The following is a 21,758-nucleotide window of genomic DNA, read 5'->3' as shown; positions in this document are numbered from 1 at the left end:
CCACAATATGTGGTTTATCTGGACGTAGTATGGTGCCTTGCAATTTCTATGGTCAAAACACTTTAAATTAAAACTCCTGGTTTTTAAAATATATGACCTTGCATATATACTAAATTACTACTGAACCAGGGGACCAGGGAATGTGCATTGATCAATCCAATCTATTTTGTATGATTGTCGATAATTTGGCCAGATCAGCTGCACTTCAGTTGTACTTATATATTGTACTTGGTCTTGGAGTGCTCCCCCAACTTGTTTTTTTTGTGTATTATATAATTGTATCACTTACCTTGTACCTGTAATTATACATCTTTCTGTTTATCCCAGAAGTTTCCATGCCAAATGAGTAATGCATATGATACAGTGTGCTGGTGAGCAAATCTATTGCAAACATCATGTTTAAAGTGTGAAATCTATTATTAAACAAAATAATGTTTAAAATACTTTCTTGTCCAGAGCAATTGTGCAGACTTATTTTAAATATACTTTCCAAATGCTTATTCTTTTGTTGATTTTTTGACAAACATGAATGATAATACATCCATATATTTTCAAGTAATTTATCATCAGGGAATCTTGATGGGTTGAATTGATTTGAGAATAGAACATAAGGGTCATTATTGGCATTGTCTGCTTTATTTTGCATTAATAGCAAACTGCCATAAAAAAATTCCTGGGAAAAGGTAAAAATATGATTATAATATAACCAGTTAGTTGTAAAGATAAATGTCTTTTCACTGGCCATTTCCTTTAGATATTTAAACTGTATCACTGTTTCTATATTAACTGCTCCACAAAAAATAATAATATTTGTTGAGGATTTTTGTAAGGTCTCCATAACCATTATGTTCCCAAGAAGAACACTGGTTAACTTAAATGTGAAGTCAATGCAGATGTTTTCACTAGAAAGATAATATTTCAGCAGTTGGAGATCTCTCTCTCCTCTGTCATCTTCAAATAATATAATTCCAACCCAGTTCCAATGGAAATACTTTGCTATTTTGCTTATAACTAAATAATAAGTGTCATCACTTCCTGTTGTCCGAAAAAAGTATGGGAAGTTGAATCTATCGCTCAACACTGGGTCTGTAGCTCCGTAACTGATCTGTAAATATAGAAAGGAGATCACACACATTAATACCACAATAAAATTATTCAGATAAAAATCATATTCTGCAGGAGTGTGTCATGTTTATATCATATGTCTGATGTTTAGTTCATGCTAATCTTCCCATATTCTGCATACGGAGTCTAGAGAATTCACAATCCCCTATAACTTCATGAAGGGGTACAACTGTACTTGATGATCCCCCGTTGAGAAAGATTACACTAAACATATGACAATGAGAAGAAAACTTGAATTTCTGGATCCTATGAAACTGCTGGGATGAATGTGTTCTTGCTGAGCTCAGAAACTATCCACCAACAAAATGAATGGAAGTGGTACTTGCCTTTTTCTCAGCAACTTAAAAAGCTTTAGTTAATCAATCGGTTCCCTGATTCTTTGAATATTTCAATAGCAGAGGCATCAACCAGCCACTCGGTCCTGAAGGTGACCCTAATGTCTATTCACAATCAAATGGTTTGGCTCCAAAATGTGTAATAGTGAAAGACCACTGACAGGAGAGAGAGGAAGGAGCTACATGAATGGTGCAACTAAGGGGTTAGATCCTGCCTTGGGATTCTGGTTCCTTGTGGATTATTCCTCTTTAGGGCCTGTGTAGGATGGTTCTGCAGTAGAGTGTGGCAAAGAGATTGCCATACAAAATACGTCATTGAATGATTTTAAATAGATTGGAAACAATTTAGATTAACATAAATCATAAGATCAATAGCACAACACCTTGTCATCAACACACAATGCTACTTTGACATCTTTACCCCAGCATTTTCACAACAATTTACACTTCCAGTCATGTACAGATACAGCCACCAAGATTTTCCATGTTCTCCTGTTATGTCTCTAACTCATTGTTTTGGTAACCACTAGGGGTTGCGTGGTCTATAGTGTTTTCTATTTTGTCTGGCAAGTCTGTGCACTAAGCCTATTTAAGCTAAGCAAGGTACTTTGTGGTTAGGTTTCTAGATGGAGACCAGAACTATAAATTGAAATAGCCAGAAATGTTTTCAACATTTCCCAGGATCCAAACACTAAGGTGCACATTTACTAAGCTTGAGTGAAGAATTCGAATGAAAAAAACTTTGAATTTGGAAGTATTTTTTTGGGTACTTCGACCATCGAATAGGCTACTACGACCTTTGACTCTGACTTCGACTTTGATTTGAACGATTCGAACTAAAAATCGTTTGAATATTCAACCATTCGAAAGTCAAAGTACTGTCTCTTTAAAAAATACTTCGACTACATACAGTTTTAACCTACCGAGGTACAATGTTAGCCTATGGGGATCTTCCCCAGCACTTTTCTACGTTTTTTTTTGATTGAATAAAAATCGTTCGATAGATCAATTATAATCCTTTGAATTGTTCCTTTGTTGGATTCGAAGGATTTAATCGTTCGATCGAACTATTTTTATTTGATCGACCGATCGAAGTATTTCCACTTTCGAATTCGAAGGAGTTTACTTCGAGGGTCGAATTTGAGGGTTTATTAACCCTCGAAATTCGACCCTTGATAAATCGGCCCCTAAGTCATTTCTACTGTTTCCGATTTTTTGGGGAGAAGAATGTATTAGAATGACCAAAGAAATGTGTAAAAATGTGTTTTTCCTTTAATTTCTCCTCAATAGGAGATGAAAGCTGCAAGGGACTTGTTAATAAACAGAGCATGTTTTTTCTGCTTAAAAAACATTGCTGTCTGGCCCTGGAAGCTATAGTGTTCTGGAAGGAAAGGGCAATCCATTCTAGTTGGCATTTTGGAGCTCACATTCCACAGGAAGACTCTCCTGCCACTGCAAGGAACTGAAGGAGACATGACCAGGTGATTGGGAGTTACATTGATTGAGGAAATCTAGAAGGTGAGCCCGGACAGAGGCTGGTGAATTTGTGTTCCTGGAGGGAAAGTCAGAAGGACTTAGTGCAATGCCAAAATATTCCAGAGTGTGGAAACCACCTGGTATGATGAAAACCTTTAGAGTGGGGAAAGTGTGAATGCATAATGCTGAAACTTTATGTTGGGAAAATGTTGCTGAAAAAAACCTGTGTTTTGCCTGAAGACCTGGTGTCCCTGACTTTATGGTCCTGATCCTACATTACCTGCCTACCATAGCTAATTTCCCCCAAAATTGTGTGTACAGTCAGTACTATAGTCATGAGCCAATCTGCTCTGTTTTTCCTTGCGGAAAAAAAATTGTAGAAAAGAAAATTTGGTAAATGGCAAAATTTCAAGTGCATTTGAGCCAAGAAATGAACATTTTTTTTTCACTTGAAATGAATGGCCAAATAGCTTCAATAGGCATTTTTTCTTGTGTCAAATGCATTGAAGTCAGGACAGGAGTGATGTTTTTATTGCATTTTGACTTCTTTTCTTACTTTAATTCTATATAAAGTTCTATTTGTTTTCTGCACATGTGTGATTCATTTGTCCTAGTGAAATCTCTGAACAGTATTAAAATGGAGTTTTATTTTCTTCTTCCACAACATTACTTTTTCTTGTCTTCTTCTCTCCCCTTCTTTTTTCCCCTTCTTTTTTTGTTTTGCCACTAGTGATGGGTGAATTTATTCGCCAGGCGCAAATTCGCGGCGAATTTGCGCGATTCGCTTCAGGCGAATAAATTCGCGAAACGCCCGTGAAAATTCGCCGAAAAAATTCGCCGGCGTCAAAATTTTTTTTCGAAAAAACGGACGCCAGCGTCAAAAACGGACGCTTGCTGGCACCGTTTCGCGAATTTCGCGAATTTTTCGGCGAAGCTAAATGGCGCAAATTCGCCCATCACTATTTGCCACCATATCTTTTAACATGAACATGTCATGACCGGCACCCAATACCAGAACAAGTGCCAAGTACCCTGGTCTTGGCTCGGCTTCACCAGTAGTGTGACCACCGTTGTTCTTCGGGAGGAGCCCTCAGCTTACTTGGGTACCACCTGGACTTAACGAGGGGTACAAGGCGAGATGTTCTGGCTGGCAAAGGGGCACGGCTGTTAGCAGCATCTTTTGGGCCGAAGGTCATGGTACAAAGGATTAGGCAGAAGGATGGTCAGACAGGCTGGGTCGAGGCAGGCGGATATCAGAATCGTCAGGCAGGCAAGGGTCAAACCGGGTTGTCAATCAAGGGGTTAAGCTGGAAGAGTTGTCGTAGGCAGGCTAAGGTCAGGATACAGAATGCAGAGTAGTCAGGGAACAGGCAGGAGTCAAAACTGGATAATCCGGACAAACAGATTCAGGATCAGATGCACAAGGCTTAGGAACCACTAGAAACCAAGTTCTATCACGGGCACTGGCTGGGGGTCAGAGTGGGCCTTAAATACAGTCAACGTTCGCGCCAAAACGTGCGCCAATGCGCACTGGCGCAATCACGCCGCGCGCCCCAAGAATCAAAGATGGCTCCGGCGCCTAACAACCACGCGGCGGGCGACCCTGCCGCACAGGTAATTTTATTACAGAACAGATCTGAGCAATATGTGAAGTCTATACCGAAGATATATTGTTTTACTAATAAGTGGAGTGAAAGAAAAAAACAAAAAGGATAATTGTCAGGCAAGAAAGGATAATATGAAATTAAAGAAATGTGTAAAGCAGAAGGCAAAGCTGAAAGAAGAAGAAAAAACAACTTGGATCTTTTAAGGGATCGAATCCCTGACATGCACACTTCTGCCATCAGAATCATTGTTAACACAGAAAGTTTAAAATGTCCTTATCTTTATTACACTTGCAATGCAGATATTGAGAAAAAAAGACATGTTTTCCAATAGCTCCTTGGGAGCCCACAGATCAGGAAGAAAGCTCATTTTGTCCCAGGTGTTCCCCCCTTCGAGTCACCAGCAGAGAAACAGGCTTGAGGGCTGAAAAGTAGTAAGTAGGTGTTCTGGCTATTCCATTGGGCATCGGTTTCCCCATTTATTATATTTTACATTTATGCCTTATTAACTATATTAGATACATGTTTGGCTATCTGGCCTCTGGCAGCATCCAGAGGCCAGAGACACTTTCAAGATGGTGTCTGGAAACAATGTGACAATATGTGAATACCCCAGGGGCTTTATCTGTACACTGAAAAACTAAAGATGGACATACACGGGCAGATTAAAACTGCCTATATCGGTCCGTTAGACTGATTCAACAGCTTATCTAAGGGGCTTCCAATGGGTCTCCCTGATCAATATCAGGCCAAAAATAGGCCAGATATCAATTGGGAAGGTTTGATTTTTCTGGCAACTGAGGACCGCATTGTCTAGTTGATGTGGTCCTACAATCCATCGGCGCCCATTCTCCTTGTTGTAATCCGATCATTGGCCCTAGGGCCAAATGGTCAGATTTACCCAATATTGCACTGCCATGGAAAAGATCTGCTCATTTGGCGAGAAAAAAGTGGATCTTATCATGTATGGCCACCCTAACACCTACCTCAATGAGGATCATGGTACCATTGTGACTGTATGAAATGTTCACACACGTGTGAGTTTCAGCAAACATCTTACTGAAGTTTATTGGAACCATTGTGAATAGATGTCTGTGACTTTGCTACCCTCAAGGATTTAATGCTGCTTTTTCTATCTTCATTTGTAAGTTAGTATTGCAAATACTGTATCTAGTATCTCAGTCCAAAATATTTGTATCTCCATGCATTTCCAGAGTATATGTAGTAATGTCTCAGGGGAGGGACTACAATTGCAGCATTTGAAGTGCCTGGAAACATTTTGTTCAATTTGGAAGTTGCATCATCCTGTGATAAGTTTGTAGTTATTTTCCTGTACTCTACAGTTTCTTTGTCCCATAAATGACTTGAGAATGATTCCCTCTAGCTTGTGTAGAGCTGGTCACCTGTGGTAGCCCTAAAAGTATATTACACAAAACTCACAATTTGTTGACATTTAAACTATTCCCATGGTGGGAGTGTAAAATGCTCTATTTGTTCCCATCTGGGAAGAACTGCCTTGGGGCATATATGAAAAGTACCCCTTTTGTATACTTGGGGGAAAGTCAGGATTATGTATTAGGGGTGTAAGTAGTGATTTCTCAGACATCAGCTTAAAGTAGTTTTGAATTTGAGGGAGTCCCAGGTCTGTAATGGGTATGTTATGAGAGGATGTTTATCTGGTAGGCTGTAATCATTTTTGGGATGTAACCAGGGGAAGAGCTTCAAAATTTGTGAGGTTTATGTCTGCTCAATAGGTCAATCCAGGCTTTACTGTGTTTTTGGTAAATCCAATCTATGATGCATTTCAACACACATGCTTGCCGATATAATTGGAAATTTGGTAGCCATATTCTACCTTCATTTTTGGAATGTTGTAAAGTAGTCAACCTGATACACAGTTGTTTGTAGTTCCATATGAATTTGAGAACCACGTTATTTATCATGGTGATAAAGTCTATCAGTGATTTTAGGGGATGAGTTTGGAAGGTATATAACAGTCTAGGAAGAACTTTCATTTTAAAATATATATTTTTTCATATTGCAAGATAATTGATATTTGCCCACTCTTTATAGTTCTCAGCCAGAGAAATACCTAAATAGGGCAGTTTGTCTTTTGTCCACTTAAAGGAAAATTTGTCTCTTAATGATGTCACTAGTAGGGGGACAGGCCAATAAGTGTACTGGAGTTGTCATAGTTTATTTTAAAGTAACTCAGGAGGCTACATGAATGTATTTCTTTTATTTACATAGGGGGTTCTTCACGGTCAGGACAGTGAGTTTGGGGAATGCACTGCCGGGTGATGTTGTGATGCTGATTCAGTTAATGCCTTTAAGAATGGCTTGGATGATTTTTTGGACAGACAGAATATCAAAGGCTATTGTGATACTAAACTCTATAGTTAGTATAGGTATGGGTATATATAATGTGTGAAAGTAGGGAGGGGTGTGTGTATGGGGCTGGGTTTTCATTTGGAGGGGTTGGACTTGATGGACTTTGTCTTTTTTCAACACGATTTAACTATGTAACTATGTAACTATGTAGGATAGTGTGATTGTAGCTTGAGTAAGTATGAATACGAGGTCATCTGCATAAGGACAGATTTTGTGTTGTGTGGTGCCTGCTGTGACACCATGGATATCGGGGTTGTGACAGATGCTAGAGAGAAGTGGTTAAAGGGTGGGTACAAAATGAAGTGGGGAAAGTGGGCACCCCTATATGGTGCCATTCTGTAACGTTATATGCTCTGAGAGGGAATTAATTATTTTAAGGCTAGCCATAGTATTGGCATAGAGAGATGAGATCCATTTCAGTATTTGGGCCTATGCCGATTTATCTGAGACAGTGAAACAATTCTCATCTCACTCTACTATCTGTAAAAAGTGCTCACCCTGGTGGTGCAGTGGGTCTGTCCGAGTGTGCGTGTGCACTTCCTGGTTTTACATGTGCAATGTCGCTAGCATCATGATGTCATCACACCTTGGCGCAAGATTTAACCTTTTCACTGCCAGCCAATTTGGCCAAGTTGAAACTTCTATTGCCAGACCATTTTTGAACATTTTTTGCTCTTTCACTTTAGGGGACTTGCCTGGGGGGGTCTTTTAGTTTACCAACGAAAACAAGGTATCATTTTTCTCAGGACAACCTAAGCTTTCTGAGCTTAGGAAAGAACACATCCTGCCAGATAAAAATTTGGTAAAACTGTCTTTCTACTCATAATGTATGTACTGCAAAGCAACGCTAAAGGAAGCGGTTTTTATTATATTTCTGAAAATCGCCTATAAATATTGCAGTTGGTCGCACTTATCTCACCCAATTTCTTACATACAAATGTAAAACACCCTAAATATTGACGTCAAAAGTCTACTGAACAGTTTGATGCCCAATATGCATAAATATACCAAAGCAGGTGGGCATGTGCGGACTCCAAATGAAAATAGTGTATAAGAATTTTCTCGGCTGTCAATTCGCCTTACTGCATATAATGTGCCGTAAGACCCCCTAACAGTACAAAAAACCCCCAAAACCATATATTTTTGGAAAGTACACATTCCGTCAAATAAAAATTTGCTAAAACTGTCTTTCTACTCCAAACGTACATACTGCAAAGCAACGCTAAAGGCAGCGGTTTTTATGATATTTCTGAAAATCGCCTAAAAATATTGCAGTTGGTCGCATTTATCTCACCCAATTTCTTACATACAATTAGAAAACACCATAAATATTGACGCCAAGGGTCTACTGAACAGTTTGATGCCCAATATGCATAGATATACCAAAGCAGGTGGGCACGTGCGGACCCCAAATGAAAATAGTGTATAAGAATTTTCTCGGCTGTCAATTCGCCTTACTGCATATAATGTGCCGTAAGACCCCCTAACAGTACAAAGACCCCCCGTAACCATATATTTTTGGAAAGTACACATTCTGACGAACACAGAATTGCTAAAAATGCAAAAACAATGCAAGCATAAAACTACAATAAAAATCACAAAAAAATCAAAAACAATTAGGAAAATCAACGAAATAACAAAATAACTTTTCCAACAGCGTGGTTAGTGGTCAGAATGCTTGATCCAGTAGTCACATTATTAAATCTAACGTTTTTAGGGAAATAACAAGAGGGAAACTTGAAAATGAAGAACTAAAAAAAAAAAGTACAAAAAAACCCTATAAGTGTGTGTTTGTGTATGCATGGATGTACAGCTCTAAAAAGTGTATACATTTGTGCATATGTGTATGTGAGTGTGTAAATACGTACAAAAGTGTGAAAAATCAAAAAAATCAGAAAAGTCAGAAAAGCAAAAAAAAAAAAAAAAACTTTTACTAATATGTGCATTGTGTATATGTAAATGCTTGTAAATGTACTAAATAAGTAAAAAAAAAAGGGGGCACTTACCGAATCTAGATGAGGGGGTTCCTTTTCAGAGCTGTAGGGTCCAGGATCGATGAGTCAGAGCAGCAGGAGGTGCGTGGGCGGCGCTGGAACACGAGAGGTCCGGGTCCTGAGACAAGGAAGCCATTGCTGCGTCTGTGTCGCTCCTGGAGAAGTGGGTCGGCGAGGATCGGCGATCTGCTGCAGGTAAGCTCGTTGCCTAGGGGGTTGTGGCTCTGATCGCTCCTCTCTGCACACTGATTTTGCTGTGCGTGCAGAGAGAGTGCTGTTTTAGTAAAGAACATTGCTCCTACGCTCTTGGTACTTAAAGCCTTTTTTTAAAAGAACGTAGGAGCTACGTTCTTGGCAGTAAAAAGTTTAATGGTATTTAAAAGGGCTTTGAGTTCAAACTCATTGATCATTGTTAGGTCTAAACTTGCGCTTTTTATATCTGTTTGATTCTGGTTTTGATTCTTCCTGTTTGACTATCCTGAAACTCTGTAATCCTGACCGTTGCCTGCCTGAACATTCTGAACTCCACTGATCCTGACCTAAGCCTGTCTGCCAATTCTGATCTTTCCTGGTTTTTGACCCTTGCCTGCCTGACTACTCTTTTGAATTCCGACCCTGACCTGATTGACTTGGCTTGAACTCTGCCCGCACTGACCCTGTCCTGTCTGACTGTGCTTTGTCTACTTCTTGAATTGTACCTTCCATCCAAAACCTTGCTAACGACAGTGCCCCTTTGCTCATCCAGAACCTTTGCTTGGCTCCTCTCTTATTAAGACTTGGCGGCATCCAATTAGTTGAGGGCTCCTCTCAAAGACAAAGGCAGCTGTTAAAGGCAGAAACAAGACCAGAAACTGAGACCAGGGAGCCTAGCACTGGTTCTGGATTTAGGGTGCAGATTGTGACACTATCAAAAGCATTTCAGCATCTGTAGATAAGAGAGAAAGGGGAGGTCAGCTTCACTTTCCAGATATAATGATGTTAAGTACTTTAATAAGGTTATCTCTAACTTCCCTACATGGGATTGATGTGTATTAACTGGGATAGTCCCGGTTTCATGCATATGACTAGTATGTTAGTTAGTAACTTCATATCATTTTTAATTAATGATATTGGTCTCTATATATATGTAGTTGGTGAGGTGGACATTTGCCTGTAGGGGGGCCTGGATGCACCTTAACCATAATGTTCCTGCATATTATTTGATTTATTTGACCTGGCGTGTCAGTATCCACTGTGCCGTGTGTATCACTGCCTACTGCGTCTCACTGTATGTTAAGTGCCTGTTGTGCCAGTATCCACTGCACCTCTTTGTATCTTTTGGATCAACTGGCAGCTGATGAACATTCATCTTTTTTTTTTTACAACCTAAATTACTATATTGCTATGGCACTGCCTATAATGTGCTTCCTCGATGTATATAATGTAGTTGGCTTTTCATTTTATATAATGTAAAAAAATGTCACTGAATTTCACACAGACCTCTCCATGCAGAGAAGCGGGAACTCAAGGGCACCAACTTCAGGATCTTTGTGGCTTGGTGTTCATGCCTACTGTACATGCACTGGAAAGCTCTTTAGATATCCGAAAGGAAGAAGAGGTCCAGAAGATACCAAATATGGTGCCGTGAGCTCCAGTGTGCTACTCTGCATGGAGAGGTCTGTGTGACATTCAGTGACACTTTTTTTTAAGTAGTGGACTATGCGGGGTTAGTGGATTGGACTTTCTCTTTAGGAGGGGGTTTAGTTCTCCATTAAACAACATACACACTGCAGGATTGCTGATTACAATCTATTTTTGTTCTTTGCACACTGTATGGTGCACTGTGAATCAGCCCTATCATGCTTAAATACAACTTGGCATTGGTGAGCCACTTTGCCTCTGTGTCACCTCTCCTGAAGGATTCAGCTGCCTGAACAAAGAGGAAATTTATGATTGTCTCCTTTCACCACTTCTTATGTCCATAGACTAAAGACAGGCACTTTTTTTTATATTCTTAATTAATTGTTTTTCCAAGTTAAACAAGCAGAAACTTTGACAAAAGATGAAGGAGGTATGGGTTCTAATAAACTGGCCAATGGGACAAGCGGACAGGGAGCTTTCAAGTTGTCACACATGGTATGGCTGCTTTTCTGTTGTTCTGATAGTTCATGCAAAGAGCACAAATGAACAGTTGGAAATGAAGAGGAGCTGCCAAGGTTAAAGCTATATGATAAATAACAGATATAAATGGGTGATTTTTGTATGAAAAGGTTCCAGTGTATTTCAGATTGTTATATCATCAGCTCACAGTGAAAGTAATGTCACACTGTTATTGCATCATATTATTACACTGAGACATCATCATAACATTGCAATATATTTACAAGAGTTACTATAGATGCGCCCCACAATACCTGCTAAATCTTTGTATATAGGAGAAGTTTTAGGGTGGGGAAAGAGATCATTTACTCTGGTCCTTCAGCATCACAGAGGCTGTCTCTAAAGGTAATAAATTCAGTTGTATTAAATGTCTCACCTGTGTGTAGCCAAACACACTCAGTATCTGGGCTATGGGTACAGTGGTTTCTGAGACAAGATCCCCAATAAATCCAGCAAGTGTTCCCTTTCCCACACAGGAGTAATTAGGAACCGGCTCCCTGGATCCAGATAATATCTGTAATACACTCTTTATAGCCTTCCGCGGGTCTCCACAGGAATCATATATACGGTATCCAAGAGTTGTGTTGTGTGGACCAAATTGATTTTTATTAATGCGGTCAATCACATACATAAAATCCACAAGATATCTGTAATTTGGGGCACTTGGACTGAAAAAAAATATCAACTCAATTGCTTTGTTAAGTCCAATAACTGTAGCATATTTTTGAGTTCTTACCAAGCAATTTTATGCAATTCTTATAAATCATTGTTAGAATCAATATTTCTACTAAAACTGTGACCCACTGCCTCCTGTTTCCATAACAATTTTAAAAACTCACATCACTTTAGAGCAGGAGAAGCCCAATATTATCAAAGGAAAGGAATCACCATTAATGTTAGTGGGAAAGGTTGGGAAGTGATGAAAGAAAAATGAAAAGTCACTGATAAATGTTGGTTCAGCTGAGAATCAAAGATAAATGTGTTTGGGCTTCTCTATATTTCAAGAATAATTGAAGAGAAAAGTGGAGATTGGGGGGTTTGTTTTTGAATCTTATAGTTTCAATATTTACATTTTACACAAATTCATTTCAGATGTAATCTGTTACATTATTGAGAACAACCTATGACAATGAATTCAAGAAAACGTATTGAAACCAACAATAAAGTAAAAGAAATAAGGTACAAAAGAAAAAGTAGCATAATAGGGGGATGTACCAAAGACTAAAGTTTGGCTTCGTCTAGTAACTCACAGCAACCAATAAGATATGAGCTTTCACTAAAGTGCCCAGTTAATGTTACCTGATGTGCAACCCTTCCACCTATTATTATATTCTTGTCTTAGATCTTTATTTTCTACTCAGCAAACCCAGAGCAGAATGAGAGGCAAAAACACACAATATCCAACTGTTTGTTGCACTGATTGAGTTAATTGTAGTTAGCCACCTTGGCTTGTTTAATTGTAAAAAGGGCAACTTACACACAACACGTCAGTCCTTTGAAATAATCCGCTGGCAGAAACATACTGACAGTCATCACCCCTCCGATTATGATGTCTCCTTCCTGAATGTATTCATATTCCTCAGCTGTTTTAATGATCTCCAGGTGACAAGCAGGTTGGATGATTGGGGTCTCAGATCTGCAGGGTCCCACACACATTACAATTAGATAGAACAATATTTTTATTACAGGAGTGTCTCCCAGCATTGCATGGAATATAATGCACCACGAAGCAAGGCAAAGCATTCCCCCCAGTATGTCAGTAACTGGGGAGCAAATCATGAATGTGGTGTTTGGCAGCATATGTAGAACAATGCAAGCGAAGTGGCAAATCCAACCTTTACTTTATAGAGAGCAGAGAGAGAGAATATAGACACAGGCACCAGGGGATCTCTTCTCTATTCTGAATGTGCTTAGAATTATTATCTGTTTTGTAGTTAAAGAGTCTGAAATAAAGTCCTTCAATTTATTGGATATTTTGGTTCCTTGGCTGGTGTACATGCTATAGCACTTTGCATACTGTACTGGATGAACACAGACTGATGTTGAATATATAAGACCTTAAATCAGTGGCTTAAGTAAAATACAGCAAGTCATGGGGGGCTTTGAAGGTGCAAGTTGCCCCTATGCCTTTATGAGTGTGGCTTAGATTATTTTCTGGGTGTCCTGGCTCAGTATAATTGGCAGTGCTTTAAAGACATCATTATGGACTGTATATATATAAGGTTTTATATACATATAGTAGTAGTGAGCAAATCTGTACATATTAATAAAAGTCCTGGTAAAGGAATATACCCAATATCAAATATGGTACCGCCATGGCCAGAAATAAGGTTTCTTAGACTGTAATACTTTTGAAATAAAAAAATAACAAAAGTGGTATAAAGGTGATCCCTTTATTGGCTAACTAATATAATCATAACTAATATAATCATAACTAATATAATCATAACAAGCTTTCAGAACATTTTAGTACCTTTTTCAAGCTGATTACACTGAAGCTGTGCTGTTCTCTGCTATATAAATATATATATAAATATATATATATATATATATATATACACAACATGGGACAGGTATGCTGTACATGCAATAAAGAGACACAACACCATAGCTTGAGTGGAGAAAAGGCCGCAGCATTTATTATAACTCAATAAACTTTTAACAGCAGATTCATTAATGCCAAATAAATGAATATGAGCACATAACAGAATCTGAATGTATGTATAGCAATGACACCTAGCCAGCCTCAGTCCATTTAACAGGCTGCCTATTGATTGTCCATTTGTGAAAAGGCTCAGCCTTATCCAACTCCTAGCCATGAGCCCTTTGTTTAAACCTCAAATTTTCCTCCACGCCAAGCCACTTCATATCATGAATGTGAGCCTGGCACACCTCCATTTAAACAAAGCTTTTTCTATAGCAGATTGCAGACCCATGTTAAAAATATCCATGCCAATCTTAGAGAGGTGAACCTTGTCAATGTCATATAGGCCTACTTCTCCTGACTCAAGCTCCTGGTGTCGGTAAGTTAACATATTGAGAGATTTAACAAATTTAGAAACAGCAAAGTTAAGTTTCTTTCTGCAACATTCTAATGATTTCTTATCCACAAACTGAAGCCATGTGAGACAAGGAATAACCTCAGATCACACTATCACAGTATTTGGTAAATTGAAATGTAGCTGGGCTAAATCCCGCTTCACATATCTTATAAGATCTATTGTCTTTTGCTTGCCCAGATCGTTGCCTCCCAGATGTATCACTATAATGTCTGGCTCACCCCATTCTACATTCATGCGTGACACAATAATTGACAAATCCATCCATCTGGCACCTCTAAGACCAAACCAAATTATGCTGAAATTAGAAGGAAAGTCCAAATTAAGACCATAGGGCCTCCTCTCGGCTCTTCTTTTAGCCCGAAAAATGAAAGAATGGCCGAGAATCCACACAGAGCATGGTCTGGCACCTGAAAGAAATGAGATCATATTATATCTACTAGGCCTGGGCGAATGTAGGTCATATATCTATTGGAGCTCCGGCGGCCCATATGCTTAATAAATTGTTCATTCATGCCTAATGGTGAGGCTTGGGTGGCTGCACCAATGCGGAAGGAATGCGACTTGTATTCATCAGCATTTAAGCCAATTGTTTCAATACATTTTTTGAAAACCTGAGAAAGTTGAAATCTTGAAAGATACGTGCCATCGAGAGGAATGAATAAAGGTCCCTGAATATTGGGTCTCAGCATGAGAAATTCAGACAAAGCTGACACTGGGCAGAGATTTACGTAGTTGAACACTCCAATCCAGATGGCGGTACCTTTTCCAGCTACATCTGTTTTGGATTTTTTGATGGTAATTTTTAATTTATTCCCAACTAGTGTGACATCATCATAATTTAAACCACCCATCCTGAACTTTGTTTCAGCTGTAGCTTCACCTACCCTCAGGGCTGCAAAATACATGAGCAAGAAAAGGCACTTGAATAACTTTGTTTCATATAGTGAGGAAAAAATAACTTCTAATGCCAAAAGCAACTTATGTAAGATAAACAGTGTGATAGGTTTTCTGCCATCCTTACTCCTGTGGCTTTTAGCTAAGCTCTTCCCTATCTGTGAAATAATTGGTGCTTTCGTGAGATCCATAGCACCTAGCATCCTAAAGAAAAAAGAAATACCCGCAAGGTGTTTTTAATAGAAGCTAAAGATTGCTGAGCTTCTACTTGCTCCAGCACAAATAGTAATAAAGAGTCAATGTCCTTCCTTGCTGGTTCTTGAAGCGATTTAAAGTTCTGCCATTTTGTCCATGAATCCACATATGAAGCCCATGTCTTGGCTGCCAAGGAATTTTTAAGTAATACATTCAATTTGGAAATACTATATCCCAGAGATAGTTTGGGCAAAGATCTCCTTCCTGTTCCACTTCTCCCGCTAGCTCCTTGAATTTGGAGAACTGAAAGCGAGACAAAGCATCGGCTAAGTTGTTTAGATAGCCTGGTATATTCTTTGCCTTTAGTCAAATATTAAGATTAAGACACCTGAATACAATCTGTCTGAGTACATGTAGAACAGGTGTAGATTTAGCTGACATACTATTTATAACTTCAACTACACCCATATTATCTGAATGTAATTGAATGCGCTTATTAGCCAGCAGAGAACCCCATATTTCTAATGCCACTAGAACTGGAAATATTTCCAGCAGCACTAAATTTTTATTTAGGCCTTCCTGAATCCATCTTAATGGCCAAGCTCCAACACACCAACGACCATTTAAATATGCCCCAAAACCTGTACTGCCTGCTGCATCGGTAAACAAATAAATTACTGAATTGTCAACAAACTCCTTTTGTAAACAAGTTTTACCATTATACTGTTCCAAAAATTGGTGCCATACAACCAGATCCTCCTTTATGTCATTTGGAAGTCGAATGTGCCAATTTGGATTGGTTATACCACATGTAAGAGCAATCAAACGTCTATTGAATATGCGCCAAACAGGAATTATGCGCGTGGCGAACGAAAGATGACCAATTAGAGACTGCAAATGTTTTAGCTTCAATTTCTTTGCTATAAGGGCAGCTGAAATTAAGCTTCTCAATTTTTTTAATTTTGCTTCATGGAGCCTAAATTCCATCAGATTTGTGTCAATTTCAATTCCAAGGAACTGTAATACTTTAGTTGGTGGGATGGTCTTGGCAAATGAAATTGGTACACCAAATACTTGTTTTCGGATGACCGAGTGGAGCACCGGCTTTTCTTCATCACTCGTTTTGAAATGTCCGCCGCCGCTCGATTGACAGCTGATTTTCTTGCCTTCCATAATAAGATGCTTCTGTGTGGGAGGCGCTGGAGGACTGATTGCCTCTTCAGACTGACAGGCACTCTCCTCCCCCAGCTCCTGCAGCTCTAGAAGGCAATGGCTCATTATCTGACGCAGGTCTTCTTGGCCAACCCTCTCCTGGATCCAAGCGACGATCTCCTCTGTGCTGAACCCACCGCTAGGCGAAGCTGACATGTCAGGATGTGTGGGCAGGTTTTTTGCCACATGGATATGTTCCATTTTGTGGGGTGCAATAAGGCACTAGTTGTTATTAGTGACTTTAGGTTGGGAGGCTGAATTCTGGGAGTGGTGGGTCTGGGAATATACTTTTGAGCCTCTCGTCCTTATGAAGTGCACCTTGTAGTGTTTCTGTGGCTATTTTTCTGAGGTTCCTTAGTTGTGGATTGTATGTGACCACTAGGGGGACCCGATTTATTTCAGATTTGTTTCTATTGTAGAAGGTGAGTTCTGGGAATCCTGGTGGCGGCATGAATGTATTGATGTACAATCATGGGGTTGTAGCCCCTGTTGATGAAGTCTTCTTTCAACTAGGACTATGATTTATTTGTGTTTCTTTAATCCATTAAATGTTTGTATAGGGTTAAATTAGTTTAATGATGGATGTGGATCAGTCATTATGCAGATTATGAAGTCATTTCCTGTATGTTGCTTTTAAATCTCACATGTGTAACGCTGATTTTTTTATATGGCTTGCTCAAAACGTCGCTGTACTAATGTTCTGATATTTAATATACACTTTTTGCAAAGAATCGTGTGCTTTTTTATAAGTATGGGACCCTTTATCCAGAATGCTTGGGACCTGGTGTTTTCCAGATCTTTCCGTAATTTGGATCTTCATACATTAACAATAAACAAAACAGCTGCACAGTTCCGCGATGAATCGACAGTTTTTCTAAATCTGAAAATAAACCTTCAATTGATTGTTCGCTTTCTTCTCCTGGGTCATGCAGTATATTTTTATCAAATGCTTCATACATTGTCTACTAGAAAATAATTTAAACATTAAATAAACCCAATAGACTGGTTTTGCTTCCAATAAGGATTAATTACATCTTAGTTTGAATCAAATTCAAGGTACTATTTTATTATTGCGGAGAAAAAGCAAATCATTCTTAAAAATTTGGATTATTTGATTATAATGGAGTCAATTGGAAGCAGCCTTTCCGTAATTCAGAACTTTCTGAATAATGGGTTTACAGATAATGGATCCCATACCTGTATGTGTATATATATGTTGTACTTGTATGCTCTGTACTGCACTGCTGCTCCTTAACAGCACTTTACAAGTAAAGTTATACAGACAAGCTCAAATCCATAAGAAAAGGGATATTGCAGCAGGCAGTAAGAAGAATCCAAAATTATTTTGTAATATTTAAATAGTAAAAAAATGAAGCAGGAAGGGGTGGGACTCATAATATCAGAGGGGGGTCAGCTGGTTGATGAGAGCAGAAAAAAGCAGATATTCTGAACTATTTTTCAATGTCTACACAAATGAGAAACCAGTTAATGAAGGTTTCCTTCTTAATAGTCCCAATTCTAGTAATACAACTAATGATGCATGGTTCACACATGAGGAAATTCAAAAGAGACATGTTAAGATAAACAAAGGTCCGGGGCCAGATGGTATTCATCCCAGGGTACTTAGCGAGCTTAGCTCTGTATGATGTCAGTGGTAGGAAAGCTTTTTGAAGGGTTAATAAAGGATAAGATACATGACTTCATTGCAAATAATAATACTATGAGTTGGTGCCAGCATGGTTTATGCATAATAGATCTTGCCAGACTTATTGAATTTCTTTCAGTCAGAAGGTGAGCAGTGACTTTGATTCTGGGATGGCAGTGGATGTGATTTACTTAGACTTTGCTAAAGCATTTGATACAGTGCCACACAGAAGGTTACTGGTTAAATGAAGGAATGTTGGCCTGGAACATAGTATTTGTACCTGGATAGAGAACTGGCTAAAAGATAGACTACAAAGAGTGGTGGTAAATGGAACATTTTCTAATTGGACCAGTGTTGTTAGTGGAGTACCGCAGGGCTCTGTACTAGGTCCCTTGCTTTTCAACTTGTTTATTAATGACCTGGAGGTGGCCATTGAAAGTACTGTTTCTATTTTTGCAGATGATACTAAATTGTGCAGAACTATAGGTTCCATGCAGGATGCTGCCACTTTGCACAGTGATTTGTCTAAACTGGAAAACTGGGCAGCAAACTGGAAAATGAGGTTCAATGTTGATAAATGCAGGTTATGGACTTTGGCAAAAATAATATAAATGCAAGTTATACACTAAATGGCAGTGTGTTGGGAGTTTCCTTAAATGAAAAGGATCTAGGGGTCTTTGTAGATAACACGTTGTCTAATTCTGGGCAGTGTCATTCTGTGGCTACTAAAGCAAATAAAGTTCTGTCTTGCATAAAAAAGGGCATTAACTCAAGGGATGAAACATAATTATGTCTCTTTATAGGTCCCTGGTGAGGCCTCATCTGGAGTATGGGGGCAGTTTTGGACTCCAGTCCTTAAGAGGGATATAAATGAGCTGGAGAGAGTGCAGAGACTAAGTGCAACCAAACTGGTTAGAGGGAGGGAAGAGTTAAATTATGAGGGGAGACTGACATGGTTGGAGTTGTTTTCTCTGGATAAAAGGTGCTTGTGAGGGGACATGATTAGACTTTACAAGTACATTAGAGGACATTATAGACAAATAGCAGGGGACCTTTTTACCCATAAAGAGAATCACGTACCAGAGGCCTCCCCTTCAGACTAGAGGAAAAGAAGTTTCATTTAAAGGAACAGAGTAGGGGGTTCATCACAGTCAGGACAGTGAGGTTGGGGAATGCACTGCCGGGTGATGTTGTGATGCTGATTCATTTGGAGGGGTTGAACTTGATGGACGTTGGTCTTTTTTTAACAAGATTTAACTATGTACAGTAACTATGTATATTCTGCTCCCTAGGAATCTCCAGCATATATCTGACACATCTGGGAATAAATTCTTAAATTTTGCTACAGTCCTATATCACTTTGTAAGGATTTAATAGTTCAGTTGGTCAACAGCACCTACAGCTACATATGAGTTTTTATATATGGTCACCAATCTGGTCCTCTGTAAGTGTAAGTCCTAGATCGGTGCAGGTTTCATAAGTCATTGAATTTCTGGAGGCACTTGTAGATCATGATGATGTTGTGTCTGGGTGCAAAATATTTTTCCTTAATGGTCCAGATAGAGTTGCTGTTCTGTAGTAATGTGTAATTTGTGACAATTTTAAATGATCTTTAGGAGCAAAATGTAAGACTTTGACATTTTTGTTTGCTAACGAATTCTCCATTTTCATAAAGTACAATAATTGTAGATTCCCATGTATTAGCCAATACTGGAATGATCCTGGTTCACCACTCACCAGGAATGCTGGATTATTTAATAAAGGTATTAGCAGTGAAGGATGTTTAGTTAAGGAGTATAACGTCTTAAATTTATCCCATATGTTATACCAGGGGACGGTCTTTGTGTAACATTTTGTCTATCCAAGGGAGGTGTATTAAGGGGGTACTGGTGGTCTGTTGCTCTAATTGTACCCACAGTTTGTATTAAATGTGGTGCGGCCCAATCTATTGTTGCTGCATAGTCGTAGTATTCAATATTTGGAAGACCTGTCCCTGTTTTTTGAAGTGGTCTGTTCACCCTGGGTTTTTTCTCTAACCAAATGAATTAAGTGAGTAGGGCTCGTATATTTTAAATATATATTTGTATATTGTATAATTTTAAGTATGAATCTGGTACAGGCATAGGTATCGCTTGCAGAGTGTAGAGCAGTCTTGGGAGAATATTCATTTTTACCACATTGATGCACCCAAACCAGGAAATTGGCTGAGTATCCCGGTGTTAAAAAATGAATTACTCCAAAAAATTAAAGCATATTAAAGGAATTGTTTTTGGTGTTATTGTTCTTTTAATATATTTTAAAGTTTGTTTATGTCTATCCATTCTGTGTTTTTGATATTTTTATACCTAAGTATGTTAGCGTGTTTGGTGTCCAAATGTAGGGGAGCTATTTGGTCGCATGGAATTTATTACTTCTTTTAGTAGGGAAATGTTTAGAGCTATAGATTTGCTTTGGTTGATTTTTAAATTGCTAAGTCTCCCAAATTTTTCCAATGCTTTGTTAATGTGTTTGGTTTCTCTGTCCTAATAAAATGTTCTAATTATTTTTTAATTAACTGTTGTTTTATGAAATAATGTTAAAAAATGCTCTTTTTTCTCTTTTCTTTGGCAGATTGAGAATGAAGTAAGTGAGTTGTCCTCTTCTCTGTTATTAGGAAGGCAACGTCTCTGTAGTAGGAAGTGGACTTACACACCTGTTATCATTGACTTTAGATATATCTTGCGCCATCATTTCTAGGAAGAAATCTTTTGATCTCTGGAAGACAGTGCAACCTAAATGATCCTCATCCTCACAAAAAATTGCTCAGCAGAGTGCTATAGTTAATTTCTTTCTTGAAAGAGAGAAGGGTGACTTGAATTTAGAATGTATTAAACTTTAATATTGAACTTATACAATTCTAATGCAGAAATCCCGCATTGTTAGTTCCTTTCAATTATTCTCACAAAGTTAAAGGGAAGCCCAGTGATTCTCAGTGGATCCAAAATGCATCAGAAAGTTTGTGGGTCACTGATAATGAACATATTCTAACAATGGACCAGATTTAATTCAGTGAGAAAAAGGTTCATCATGTAAAAACTCACGGACAAGATTCAATTTGAAATGCAATTCAGTTCAGAAAAACTTATCTCAAGGTTTATCACATGAAAACTCTTTTGAAGTCTATGGAAAAACTGGAACTGAATTTGGAGCAATGTTTTTTCTTCTCAAATTGAATCCCGTCCATGAGTTTTCATGTGATAAAACTTTTTCTCACTAAATTGAATCTGGCCCAGTGAGTGAGTTGCTGAAACAAATTTTAACTTACAAGATAACGATTTATGTCAGTTCCTAAAATACATATATAAAAATGTTTTGTTAGAACTAGAAAAGGCATTATAGTAATTCATTTGTTTTTTCTCTTCAAGTCCAAGTGTCCAAAATTACAAATATCTTGTGGCTTTTATGTATGTGATTGACCGCATTAATAAAAAAAAAATGGTTCATACAACACAACTCTTGGATACCACATATATGATTCCTGTGGAGACCTGCGGAAGGCTATAAAGAGTATATTACAGATATTATCTGGATCCAGGGAGCCGGTTCCTAATTACTCCTGTGTGGGAAAGGGAACACTTGCTGGATTTATTGGGGATCTTGTCTCAGAAACCACTGTACCCATAGCCCAGATACTGAATGTGTTTGGC

Source organism: Xenopus laevis, chromosome 1L, assembly GCF_017654675.1.
Source record: "Xenopus laevis strain J_2021 chromosome 1L, Xenopus_laevis_v10.1, whole genome shotgun sequence".
NCBI lineage: Eukaryota > Metazoa > Chordata > Amphibia > Anura > Pipidae > Xenopus > Xenopus laevis.
Note: the sequence above shows the minus strand (reverse complement) of the source record.